Genomic DNA, 14,101 nt, shown 5'->3' on the forward strand with positions numbered 1-14,101 from the left:
TCCAGGTGCAGTCAGACAGCAGGCACCTGGTAGTTACAGGTGCTGGGCAGCTTCTTCTAGGGAGGGCCACCAGGAGAGTGTTCCCAGAGAGAACAAAGCGGGGGAGCTGCGGATCTACTGAGGTTTCGCCTGGTGAGAAAACAAAGGGAAGGAGCCATTTTTCCCAGGCGGACCTAACAAAAGCCAATTCGTTTGTTAAGCTCAAGTTGTTGGAAAACTGTCTTTTCCCACCACCCACTTTTAGGGAGAAAGGTCTCCAGCCCTCTGGTGTAGCAGAAGAAACCACTGAACTAAGCGCTCTTAGTGCTCTGGTCACAGTCCCCTCAGTGAGAAAAGAAGGGCAACAAATGTGGTTGGGATTCTCATTAAGGACAAGGGGCAAGAAGTAGGGCACCAGGCGCCAGGCGGCAGCAGGAGCTGGCCTCCTGCGGACCAAGAAATATGGACCACTGGAAGAGCCTCTGGGGATGTTCAGAGAGCTCAGATGGCAGAGGGTACTCACTGGGGAGGGCGGGAGAGAGGGAAGGAGGAAGGAAGGTCCGAAAAACGGAGGAAAGGAGGCTTTGGTGCCTCCAAAAGCCAGAGCAGTATGGCTGCCACGGGCAGAAGTATTTCGGTCATCCGCAGCTTGAGCAGCTCGGGTGGGTAGATGGGTAGACCTGGGCTTTGCAGAGGACAGAAGCCCTGGGCCACCGTACAGGTGGAAGGGCTGCTGGCTTCATCCTGGGCCCCACCGGGAGGTAGCCAAGCAGCCGTGGCTCTGGGCGATGATCTCTGCACAGAAGCCGATGTGTGACGAGAAAGCAGTGAAGCCGTTTGTGAAGGCCTCAGACACCACCGCCACCAGTTCCGGCGCTGAGAAACTCTCTCTGAAGCCTTTTTTTTTTTTTCTTCTGGTGGCAACCTCTATCCACTCTCCCCCTGGCACCCCACACCCCACACCTCAAGAGTGCAACACGGTAGCCGCTCCCTTCCTTGGCCCTGGCTGCCTCCTTTTGTTCTGTCTTGCCTTATCTTCCCCCGCCCCCCATCTTCCCTCCCGCTTGGCCTTGCTGGGACTCCCCAGTCTGCTTCCCAGACAGTGGCCCCACTCCTCCACGTGGTCTCCCCAGTAGCCTGCACCCTTCATAGAGACTTTCCATGGCGCAGTTCCTTTCTTTTCCTTTCCCCAGTTGGAGAAGCAAGCTTTTTCAAGGCGGGGAGGAGGTGGAAGGGGGGGGGGGGGCACTGCCCTTCTGGGACTGAACCACGTTCTCAGCTGGTGGCTTTTGTTTTCCAATGGCACCGGCTTGTCAGGCCCCCGGGCCAGGCGCTCTGCGTCACACTCACCCCTGGGGACCGGACTGTGAGGCCTTAATTAGAGCAAGGCTTCAGATGGAGTGGGAGATTTTAGCATGCAAAAGGAAAGGAAATTTCAAAATAGCCCTTTGGCTGCAGTGATCCACGGGTGAGGAAGAGAGTTACTGTATTATGGAAAGCACATAATGAGAACCACCACTGCCTTTCACGAACACAGAGAGAATATGGACACTGGCATTTCTGAAAACAGAACAGCACCAGAAGACAAACTGTCATGGTCGTCGGAAGCCGAATGTAGTGAGTGTGGATCTCAGAGATCTAAGGGCTGGTCTCGAACACAGGGGCAGTCACAGTTGCGGAAGCCATTCAAGGAAAAGGTGCAAAACCCATTGTGAGATCAAAAGAGCAATTTCCTGGTCAGTGAGAGGCTAGGCGGCATGGCCTGGGACTCCCTCACACAGACAAGTGATTTGCCAACGGGCCTCTGATTCACCTGCTGCCTAGCCAGCCAGGAGACGCCCTCGCCCGCACCCCACCCCCATGGTCCTGCTGCCCTGGAAAGGTGAAAGGGCAGAAGCACAAATGCACAATTTTGCATTCAAAAGCTTCTCAACTTAGCATCTGCTCATGAATGTGGAAGTGACAGCCGTTACTGAGGTCACCTGGCAGTGGCGGAGGACCAGCTTGGAGAAGGGTGGTCAGACATACGGCTGCTTATTAGGTGCCAAGACATCCTGGGAAGGTGGGAGAACAAGACAAAAAGTCCAAGTGGAGAACCGGCTTTGCCATCAGCTCAGCTGCCCCCAGACAAGGCCAACTAAGTGAACAAAGGCCACTAAGAGAACACATGCCATGCATTTCTTTCTGCACCAGGGACCACACACAATTGTGCCTGTCCATCTTGTGCTCTAGCCTGTGTCCCACAGCAACCCTGTTAGGCTCGGTTCTGCCAGGCTGATAGAGGTGTCTGTCACATAGTAGTTGCTCAGCAAAGGCTCCAGGAAGTGGGCTGGATTGCTTAAGTCTCTGCCCCCAGTTAGGTTTTTCTTTCCCCTTTTTCCTTTTGGGAGTCCTTAAGTCTTGCACTTATGCAAGAAAAGAGTCAAAGCATGATGCTGAATGTATTGAAAGTGATAGCAATGTCTATTAAGAGAAGTGGGAATACAGCCTGGGAGGGGGAGGGGGGGAGAGAGAGAGGGAGGGAGAGAGACAGAGACAGACAGACAGAGAGACAGAGGGCAGTCTTAGAGAAACCCCAGTCTCCTGAACTCACCAACCCTGTACTAAGGGAGAACTTTGTTCAAATCCCTCCTTTCTTGTGATGATGTCTCATTTATTATACAACACAACTCCTTCTGCCCATGCCATACTACCCATTACCACCTAAGAAAAGCTCCCAATGGGGTGGGGTGTTATAATCTGCAAGTACAGGATTTAAATGACACGTTGACGACCCACAGGTAACCCTGGGTCACTCCAACTGGTCTGAGCGGAGCCTGGAAGCGTACTTCTGCAACCTTCGCATTCTCTGTTAGAATTAGACCAGACGCTCTATGTTGCGTTCTCATTCGGATTGTTTCAGCCCTCGGCATCAGTATGTTGCTAGGCGTGTAGCAAAAGCTCTCCTGCATTTCTGTGGCTCACCACTGCTTCCTAACGCCTGGGCCATAGTCTAGAAAAGGCTGGAATGTTTCCCTAAAACAAATAAACTATGATGAGCCAGCCAAGACACCTCGATGTAGCAAAGCAAACTCTGCGAAAATACAGATCCGTTTAACGAAGTGCTCCTGGAATGGTCAGAGGCTCTGGTGAACCTTATGGCCTAACGCGTGTGGCAAGCCCCTGGCCTCTTCCCGGCCTTCATCTGCAGCCTTCCCTGAATGGTATAAAGGGTCCTACTGGCCCTTAAGAATCTTTTAAGCAACATTTCCTGTAATGGAGAAAAAACACCCTATAAGCCGTGGGGTCTTTCAGAGACCACCCACAGGCTAGGAACACAGTGGTTCACAGCTGTAAACCTAGCTAGCTGAGAGATGGAGGCTGAGGATCACTATTCAAGGCTGGGGCGGAGGCTGTCATCTAAATAAAAATTTTAAAAAAGCTGTGAGACTCCCCTTGACCCACGGCTGTGTCAGCTGTGCCCATTGTCCGGTGACAAAGGAAGCGGGAGAGGGACAATCTCAGTCAAGGCCATCCTGGACATAAATCAAAGCCTCTGTTGAAAAGAGAGCTAGCTGGTGGTGGAGTGGCTCAGGCAGTACAGCATCTGCTTAGCAAGTGTGAGCAGGTCCTGAATTCGAACCCATGCCAGCAAAACACAAAAACAAAACATCAACCGGTAGATATCTGCAGAGCCAAAAACATTTTGGCGAAAGCTGTGCAAGGCCGCAGTGGGGGAGGGGGTCAGGACAAAGCCGCCTTCTGCCCTCTCACCTGTGGAAACAAAATATCAAGGGATGCCTCAGTGTTCTGCCATACCCTGGAATCCTCAGGAAAAACAAATCAAGCTTTCCAGAATTTTCTTTGTGCCAAAAGGCCTTTCTTGGGTTGGCGCTGAGTCTGGGCCAGGATTTCGTCACCCTGGGGAACTGAATGGCCCTCATTTCCTGAGGCGGTTTTTTTTGGGGGGGAGGTTGGGTCCCCACAGGTGCTACCTCGGGGCTGGGGTCACCCTAGGAGCCGCCTTCGGAAGGCTCAGCCATGAATCTCAGACGTCTCTGGCTACACGCCACCAGCAAGCCAGGCTCGCGGCTGGGCTGAGCATGCCTCAGCTGGTGGGCCTCCCCGCTACACGTGATCCCCACTCTGGAAGCACGGGAGGCCTTCTAACCCGCCATCCTCCATGCTGTCCTCCCACAATGCACTGCTCTCACAGGACATATTTTTACGTTAGTTTCTGCCTTGGCCTTTGTCTTTTTATTTGCTTGCATGTTTATTTTTGCCTGGTCCCCCACCTGTAAGAAGCAGATTCTGGTCTTGTTCATTCCTGTATTTTCCTGCTTCTGGTACATAGCAGGTACACAGTAAATACGTGGGGTGTTTAATTATCAAGAAAGCTATAGCCAGGTGTGGTGGCTCATACCTGAAATTCTAGCTACTTGGGGTGCAATCTGGATAAAAAGTTCATGGGACCCTCTTTCTGAACCAATAGCTGGGGATATGGTTCAAGCCCATCATCCCAGCTACGTTAGGAAGAGTAAAGTAAGAGAATCATAGTCCAGGCACAAGCTAGGCAAAAAGCTAAGACCTATCTCAAAAATGTAAAGAAGGGCTGGCAGAGTAGCTCAAGTGGTAGGTAGTGTGTGTGCCTAGCAAGAGTTGAGGCCCTGAGTTCAAATCCTAAGATCACAAACAGAAAGAAAGGCAAACTGTTAAGGACAGCATGTTCTGTGGAAAGGGTGCTATTAAACATAGGCCACGTGACTCCAAGAACTTAAGGGCTCTGAATGACTTAGTAATAAAGCAAAAAGGTTCTAGACTTTTTTCACATGTCAAGCAGAAGTCCCAAGTTGTGCTCGGGCTACAGGCCTATCTAAGGAGAGACAGAGCCACGGTAAAGAGTGAGGCATGGAATCTTGTATTCCCATTGAGTTGAAGCCTGGAGAAACATTTTCTATTTTTCAACGGGTGGGGGTAGGTGAGCTGAGAATTTTATACTATAAATCATTCAAGCAGAAAGCCACACATTTTCCCCTTTCGTTTTAGTGAGAACAAAGCAGTTTGCACACTCTTCCTGTCACACCTGCTCTGGCCTGCCCTGGGCAAACACCTTAGCCAAAAGTGTAAATGGACCAAGCAGTCTTTTAACCGTGGAGAGAGGCTAAGTACCATCTTCAAATCAGCAGGAGACATTTTCAGCTCATCTAGGAAATCCAGTAATAATCATAGATGGGTGAGTTTGGAAAAGCTTTGTGCTTCGTACTGTGGCATAAGGAGGCAAAGGATTAGGCGAAACATAACCAAGTAATAAATAACGAATTATTCTTCCATTCACTGGTCTAGATATTAAAGCGACAGTGGCACAATAGACATCCCCAGTGGTCTTCCTGGCTCCAGAAAATTGTTATTTAAAATTTCTTTCCGGTACAACCAAGAGCAACAGAAATGGAGGCTGCCATTTAAAAAAAAAAAATCATTGGGTATGAAAATCTGCAAGATGACGTAACCATGCTTGGGTTATAAACAAAAGGATCGGCAGTCTCTAAATGTTGAGTCTACAAGGCACTAGTTTTATGGTTAAAAAAAAAAACTGTACAGTATCATCTGATCTTGTTATTAAGATTCAAAATGGGTTCAAACAACTCAATTGTACTGGCCTATCAAAGTAGAAAACATTGTAGTTACAATCTTTCTGAAAAGCAATAGTGTTTTAATCACAAATGCCCAGGTTTGAGTGGCTCAAAAGCAAGTGGCCATTAGCCCGACCTTACTGGAACTGCTAACACTACTGGTCCTAAAATAAAAGGCAACCCTGAATCAGCCTTCTGACATTTCCCTTCAGTTTATCCAGGTCTGGTAGATACCGTATTCAGAATGTACTTAGGCATTTTAAATCAAAGGCAGGAAGGAAAATGGCTTCCAAGCAGCTTAAAAAAAAAAAAGTGTTGCAGAAAGAACATTTGATAGCTAGCCGAGAGCACCAAACCACTCTGAGACAAATTAAGCCACAGACGGGATTTCAAGCAACATACTTTGGTTGGTCTCAAAACAACAACACCACAATAACAACAAAACTCACTCTTTAAACCCATCAGAGGTCTGGTTGTATAGAAAGGACTGCAGAATCTTGACAGACTGCTGGAATAAAGCAACTACTGGCCCAGAGGTCAGGAGACTCAACATTCTTCGTGTGGCAGCAAACCTTGGGGAGGCCTTAGGTTTGACAGAAAAGCTTCTCCCTAACACACCGACAAAGATGCTCCCATAAAAGCTCAATGTGTTCTTGTCATTGGGATGGAAGACTTGGGCCTGGGCCCTTCTCTACCGGGAGCATGGAGGTTACCAGTGGAAGAAATTAGAAACATCAGCACTTTCTGATTCTCGGGATTTCTGAAATGCCTTTTGTTTTAGAGGCGCCGGTGAACTCATGATAATGGAATGACACTCCTGAGCACAAACCTTGACCTGCGTTCTGGAGCATATTACAAAGAAAACCTTAATTCTGAAAGCACTGAGTACCAAGGAGGTGAGGTACAAAAAGCTGTTACTGGTTAAGCTTCCTCTATGTATTGAGAAACATGACTTGATCTGGAAGGTTACAAACGGCCTTTTTAAAACGTTTACTACCACTGCAGGTTCTATGTGAGAGAAAGAGAACTGTAAAATTTTCATTAAATATTCGTTTCCTTTTTTAAGAAAAAAATTCTTTTTGCATATCTCTTGTTGCATTTTTAAGTACAGTATGGTTACCAAGGAAACAAGTCCTGGCCCAATGTTAATTTGAAACTAAAACATATATATATATATATACACATGTATATATATATATACACATATATATGCATATATATATGTGTATATATATATGGAAGTTCAGCTCAAAGAGCTTATGGAATTGTTTTGGAAAAAAATGACAGAATTTAGCACTTACAGAAGACAATAGAATGGTCTGGGACTCAATTTCATTTGGTGAAACTCTTATTTCTTCTGAGGGTCATTCAAATTTAATATTTGCCCCCTTTCAAACTTCTAAGTCCTCACCCCACCCGCAATGACAACTATCCAAATAGTGTATTTTTCCTATCTACTGTCAGAAATTCATTTTGGAAGAATATAAATTTTTGTTTTCATCCTTCCACCTAACCCGCTTAAAGACCGCTTTTTAAATTTTAAATATTTTTTATGTTTTTTTACGAAGCTTATTTGCACTTTCAGAAATTATCTCCAGAAAACCCATTTGTTTTTAGTTTCAAGCTAGAATGGAGCTGAATCACTGGACTTTTCAAAAAATACTCTTTTGTCTGGTGGCGCCACACCTATCACGTAACTTAAAAAAGGAATCGTCTCACCTTTACAGCATGTATTTTTTTAAGTTTATAAAAGCCCTATGTTTATATAGTATCTGAACAGGAGACCTATCGTGTATAATACCTTCCCCCTCCCCCAAAGATTACAACTATCTTAGTTTTTATTTTGAAAGTCATATTTTAATACATGTAATGCTTTGACCGCAGGGCTCATTAAAAAAAAATCTATAAAACATGCAAATTTCAACCTACCTGTTCGTATCACTCAATGCACAGCTAGCAAGACAAGACCCTCGGCCATTTTTATGTAAGGCGATGGAGACCAACAGCCTTTTCCGTCTTCCTGCTCACAAGTTTCACATGCAACTGTCACACGCACCAAAAATCAGACGCAGAACAGCTGGAATGTACTGGGGTCGTGAGAAGTGAATTTATCAACAGGAAAACAGGATTGGAAAGGGAAGTTTCTCCTCCACCGTGTCTCCGAGGCTGCGTGCAGGGATGATGTGCTAGCCTCCCTCTGGCTCCTCCTCAGAGCCCCGAGCTGACCACTCCGGAGGCCACCGGCACACTTGCTGAAAATCAAACCACCAGCACCAGCACTGAAAATACAAATCGGAGGAGAACTCAAGTTGTGTGCACACCACCACCACCACCACGACAACGACGGAGTTAAAAATAGACTCCACCTTGCCTCCTACCTGCATAATAAACATGTAAGTTTCAAGTGTTTAATTTGATATTCACATTAATTAACAATACAACATACATTATTAAAAAGACAGCAATTGCAAGAAGAAAGAGGAGACACCATCTGGTAGCATAGTTTTGGTGGTGGTGCTGGCTTTAGGGTTTTATGGGGTTGATCTGGCTTTGTTAACAGACACACAGGCACAGACACACACAAACACACAGACACACACACATAAAGGTAAAACTGTATTTTCTGCATGTGATGAAAAGCTACCAGGCAGAGGCAAATGAATCGCAAATGAAAGGTGATGTCGAAATATTGAGGGCTGTAATGAGGCGAAAGCGAGTCCTCGCTAACAGATGATATGGAACCCAGAGCATTTACATACTCACATGTGAAATACTAGGCAACGTGTAATGAATTCTACACACAGCATGCACACAGCGCAAGCACCGCTAATCCTGCCTGCCATCTTCAGCTCGCAGGAGTGAGACCCGAGCTGCATGCAGCCCCGGGCACCGGGGAGGAGGAGGAGGCAGGGGACAGCTCACCTTAAATGCGGTATCTGATTAATGTTGTAAGTGACATTGCATAGCCGCCTCAGAGTCTTGGTTCTACCGGGTAGGAGGGAACAAAGAAAACTGTCATCAATTGGTGATGCAAGATGAGCTCAAGCACTAAACCCTGGTTAGCCAACTCCAAATTCTGCAACCAGGCAGTAGAAGGCATTGCAGACACTTTAGTAGAGCTGCTGTACAGTGAGCGTGCGCATCTGCCTCTGAGATTCAAGCCATCCTTTTGCTAAGGAAGAAGAAAATGAGCTGCGGGTAAATACTGTCCTGTCTTCTCCAGGAAGAAAGCTTTCAATACAGTACGTATCTGTTCCTGGTACATTTTATAGACTGTTCATGTCATAGAATTGCTAGTAAAAACAACAACAAAACAAGCAAAAAATAATAATTCTGAGGTTATTGCAAAGTAAAGAATGATTCTGGTGTTGGCTATGGCATTTGCAGATGATTTTTCTAAATCCTAAATGGTGCCGGCAGACTTGCAGAACAATGATCAGCCATCTGTACCCGTTCTATAACCTTTACCCACAAGCAGCGTAAATGTATCCTGCTAAATGTATCTGCACTTCAGAACAGCAGATACCGTCTCAGACAGAACCGTACTAAGATGTGAATGAGTCTTCTTAGAATTAGAAGCAGAATAAAATCAGTGCAGGAAAATAAATGGATAGTGAGTTTCTCTGGATGTTTTGTGACCACGGAGAATGATGCACTGCTATCTTTAGTATCCCTCCTGACCTAGATAACAGGAAGACTTACAGCAGCATGCCGTACGTGTTCAGAACATAGAAAAATGCAGAATGGTTTTTTTTTCCTTCACCCCCTCCTCCCCTCCTGAAAGCTAAAATTTAAAGGCGCAAACCATTTCTTAAAGGCTCTGGATGGTACCTACTGTAGGTGAAGATGTCGTGTTAGGCTGAGAGGCGAGGTTTCTTTGTTTTATTTTGAGGCTTATTTTAGCCACGCTTGCACGATGACATTGACATGAGGAGGTCACGGCCGACACTGCATTGCTATCCATCTTAGGAGTGAAATGTTTCCTGAAAATTAAATCTCATCTACTCAAACACCAAATTCCCTGTCTTTTCCGACACCACCTCCCTACCCCTGCTGCTCAAGACTGACGACTTCTGGTTTGCTGTATGCAATAAACTGGAATCACTTGCGTGGAGACCCCCATCCATAATTGTGAGGAATTCATTTTTTTTTTAAAGAAACCCAGAATTCTTACACATATCCTCTTTCATTCCTTCCTATCAAAATGCACATGCACGCATGCGTACGCACGCGCATACACACATACACACAGGCACGCACACAAAATGCACACACAATTGATGCTCAAATTGCAATGAAATGTTTAACATGTAGAACAAAAACTGTTGAAAGAGCCGCTTATTCAGGATTTTAAAGAAATGCTTAATAAGCAGATAATGTTTTGCTACAAAACCAGTGTCATCATGCCCCCAAAGAGAAAAACAGTGTGGCTTGCTAGAAACATTTTTTTAGATCCTGCCAGCAGGTTACAAAAAAACAAACAACAACAACAAAGCTTTTCCTAGAATCTAATGTATAACGTGAGAAATACTTCATTTGATGAAAATAGGGCAGGTTTTCCTTTTTCTTTTTCTGTTTATTTCTTTAGCTACAAAGAAACCATACCTACTACCGCCTTCCAGTGCTGGATATAAGCCAACATTTTTTATAAAATGCTGAGAGACTGGTTTTATATCTGACATATTTTTTTTTCCTTCTTCTCGCTCCTAAAGTCTTTAATTGCCTATTACATCAACAAATATGCTAATATTAATTCATTTTAACACATGTAAAAATAAACTACTATTTTCTAGGGTTGCTAGTTTTCCAGTACCTCTGTATTCTGTAAGAACTGGCTAAAAGCAATCAGGTTAGAAAAGCATTTTAGCGCTCCACCACACCCCCCCCCCCGCAGAAATATTTTTGGAAATAACAAAAACTACATTTGAATATCTTAACTTAGGTACTGGGTTTCACAATTGAATCCTTCTCTAGTCTAAAATCTCTCTCTTTTCCTAGAACAGAAGCAGTTTTTAGCTGATGTGTGGAAAGTGCCCAGCCGTGTGGGCTGGCGTCCACATGCGCGACCCTCTGAGCTGGGCTGCCTGTGAGTACCTCCCACCTCACCCTCAGCAAGCCCTCTCAAGTACTCGTGAAATAACGGTGGCTCTGCTCCATGGCTCTGATACGAACAGTGGTTCCTGTTCCAACCCCACCAGTGGAGCCATCTTCCCCACCCCCAAGTCTTTTCTCTGTAAGCTCTGGCTTATCGTTGGCAGCGACGGGGAGTTAAAAGAGCGCGTCCTTAGGCCTGTTCTTCCTTCAGCACAAGACAGGAGGGTTAGAGAGACGACTTCCTCGTTGAGTGACAGGGCACCAATTTAATACGTGGCTCAGGGCCCTTCCAGTGGGGGAGGGGGAAGCAAACGCCCAGCCATGTGACCCTCGGTGTATGTCAGGATACTCCCGTGAATGACATGGGAAGGCTAAATGTTTATGCTAAACGTTTGCAGATTATTATTACTGAGCCTAAAAATACACAATATGGAATCAACTGTGACCACATAGAGCTATGTCGCGCAGCTCCCTGGAGGTAAGGAGCAGCATCAGCCTCAGCCAAAGGCGGTAGATGTGGCCTGGTCCTTGTAAACCAGATGGCCAGGACAGATGGGCTGAAACCTCCTATCCTGTGGTGTTTGCTGTCCACTCTTCACCAAAATGAACCAAAAAGCCACAGATTGGTATCTTCGGTGGTGTTCCAAAATATACTGTTTGGGCTGGGAATGTGGCTCAGTGGTACAGTGCTCGCCTAGCACTCATGAAACATATGCAGAAAAAGCTGCAAGTGGTTCTGTGGCTCAGAGACAGCGCCCAGGCCCCGAGTTCAAACCCCAGGACTGGCAAATAAACGAACAAATAAATAAAATAAAAAATTTGCTCATTGTGTAATGAGTAGATGCACCACGCACATTTACCAAGCCTGCTTGGATTGAACAACTGTGAACTCTCGCTGTAAGTATTCTGAGGTGAGCTTGTTTAGACAGATATTCTCGACTAGTAAATCCTGTTCTGTACCACACAAAAACAAAACTAAACCCCATGTTCATGCCTGAATTTCTTAGCTATGTCCTGATTACAAGTGGCAAAGATACACATTTAATAAGTGCATTAAAAAATTGCAGACCCCTCCTTTATCTTATAATACATAGACAGTGATTTACAAGACAAAGCTCTTCCCATAATGAGAAGTGTAGCTCATTTTTTTGACACTCTGACAATCAAGCATGAGGTCCTCAAAAAAAAAAGAAAGAAAGAAACTGGCAAAAGCCAGCTGGGAGACAGAGCTGGCTAGAAAAGGGGCGAGTTTGCACCTTGAGTCACGTTCTTACTTGCTTGCGGTCTCTGTTTTGCAGGCTGAGCTAATTTTATTTCCAGTCCTGTGGGTTAGGGTTAAATTGCATGACTTATGCAAAAGTATTCAAGTATGAACAAAGCTTGACTCTCGACGTTTAAAAAAGCAAAGCAAAACAAAACAAAACACCCAGCCAGAGCACCAAATCCCAGAGGAATCCTAGGTGTGGACACATTTGGATCCCTTCTCACCTTTCACTTTTTCTATGCCATTCACTGTAATAGAAATTCCAGCTGGCTTCTCTTTATACCTAGTGTAGTCAGCATTCATAGGTGAACTTATCATCAGGCTGATGTTCAAGTATATCACTTCTGTGTTTGCTAGGCAGGCACACTAACACTGTGGTCCCAGCCCTTGTTTAAATTCTCTTTGCTATTGTTTTTGGTCATGGGTCTTGAACTCAGGTGCTGTCCCTGAGGTTTTTTGCTCAAGGCTAGTGCTCTACCACTTTAAGCCACAGCTCCACTTCACGTTTTCTGGGTGAATTCAAGATAAGAGTGTCATGGACTTTCCTGCCTGGGCTGGCTTTGAACCGCGATCCTCAGATCACAGCCTACTGAGTGGCTAGGATGACAGGTGTGAGCCACTGGTGCCAGCTCTTGCTTAAATTCTTAAAGATTTGAAAACTTAGAATTGTTTATTACATGATCATGTAACAGTACGTTGATTGAGCTTATCAATGACTGAAATGACATTGGATGATAGGTTAGCTGAGTGTTTTGACAAAGGCTAGTCCTCTTGTTTAGAGATCTAGGAGAGGTCTTCTGTCTTTTGTATTGCTGACAGTGTAAGGGTTGTCGTTTATGGAGAACCTAGTACACACTCAATCCTTGAGCTATACTGTATTCTTCCGTTTGAACACAGCAGTCTACAAGGTATTCAACTGTTCGAGGTGAGGAACTGATGTACACAATGACTGGCAGATTCAAGCCTGACTCACTGCGAAGTTGTGTCTTCTACCAACCTGAAGAGGACACAAGTTCCTTGGGGCCTTGGCTGTAAGTGGAAAAGCTGACACTTCCATACCAGCCAGCTTTCACCTAGCCAACTCCAGTGTTCCTGTATCATGCAGGAGGCTCAGCAGCAGGCTACTTACCTACCTACGCAAGGCTCTGAGTTCAATAAGCAAAGGAGGCAGAATCATATTACAGATGTGGCCATTTGCCCAACATTATACCCTTAGAAAGCAAGTCTATTACTCAATACATTAAAATTTACAAAATCCATAAACAAAGCTGGGTATTGGTTGCTCATGCCTTTAATCCTAGCTATTCAGGAGGATGACGTCTGAGGATCCTGGTTCAAAGCCCAGTTTGGGCAGAAGAGCTCATGAGACTCTTATCTCCAATTAATCACCAAAAAGCCAGAAGGGGAGCTGTGGTTCAAATGGCAGAGCACTAGCTTTGAGCTGAAAAGTTAAGGGACAGCATCCAGGCTCTGACTTTAAGCCCCAGGACAGGCCTGGGGGGAAAAAAAAAAGACAGTAGTAGGTTTCCCTTTATATCCAATATATCCAAAGCATATATGAACAAATATGCTACAGCTCACCTGACTATTTTAATCTAAATTATCAATAAAGAATCAGGGTAACTGGAAAGACTGACCTGTTTCAACTCTGTTTTTTCCTGAACATATTACCCAAGTGGATATTAAGAGTTCCTATCCCCAACATGCTTCTTGGGGCTGAAAGGTGGCTCAGTGGTAGAGCATTTGCCTTGCATGCCTGAGGCCCTGGGTTCGATTCCTCAGCACCACATAAACAAAAAGAAAAAAAGCCGTGTGGCCCAAGTGGTAGAGTGCTACCCTTGAGCTGAAGAGCTGAGGGACAGCGCCCAGGCCCAGAGTTCAGGCCCCACGACCGGACCCAAAAAAAAAAAAAAAATACCAACATGCTTCTTTTTTTTCTCTCTCCAAAACCAAGACTGGAACTTGGTATCTGAGGTTTGCTTTCGTTCATTGGTTAGCACTCTATGACATGAACCACACCTCCAACCCCATCCAACATAGTTTTTAAACGGACTTAAAAAAAAACAAACTTAACTTTTGAGTAAGAAGAGTTTCCTCAACCAAGTTTAGTGTTTAAATAATTTTTAATGTGTTCATTTTGCTCTTATCTAGGGTA

At 45.2% G+C, this 14,101-nt stretch overlaps 1 protein-coding gene across 1 annotated transcript in view; it reads right to left on the bottom strand.

Annotated features, from left to right (window-relative positions):
* Zbtb38 (zinc finger and BTB domain containing 38) overlaps positions 1-14,101 on the bottom strand; it is a 59,226-nt gene that overhangs the window by 26,520 nt on the left and 18,605 nt on the right. Inside the window, exons 4-5 of the mRNA XM_042665748.1 lie at positions 8,511-8,573; positions 7,518-7,867 (exon numbers count right to left, since the gene is read on the bottom strand). The gene's annotated coding sequence lies outside the window, so the exon portion shown is untranslated. The remainder of the gene's footprint in view (positions 1-7,517; positions 7,868-8,510; positions 8,574-14,101) is intronic.

Source organism: Dipodomys spectabilis, unplaced genomic scaffold (genome assembly GCF_019054845.1).
Source record: "Dipodomys spectabilis isolate Male_0828 unplaced genomic scaffold, ASM1905484v1 ptg000342l, whole genome shotgun sequence".
Taxonomy (NCBI): domain Eukaryota; kingdom Metazoa; phylum Chordata; class Mammalia; order Rodentia; family Heteromyidae; genus Dipodomys; species Dipodomys spectabilis.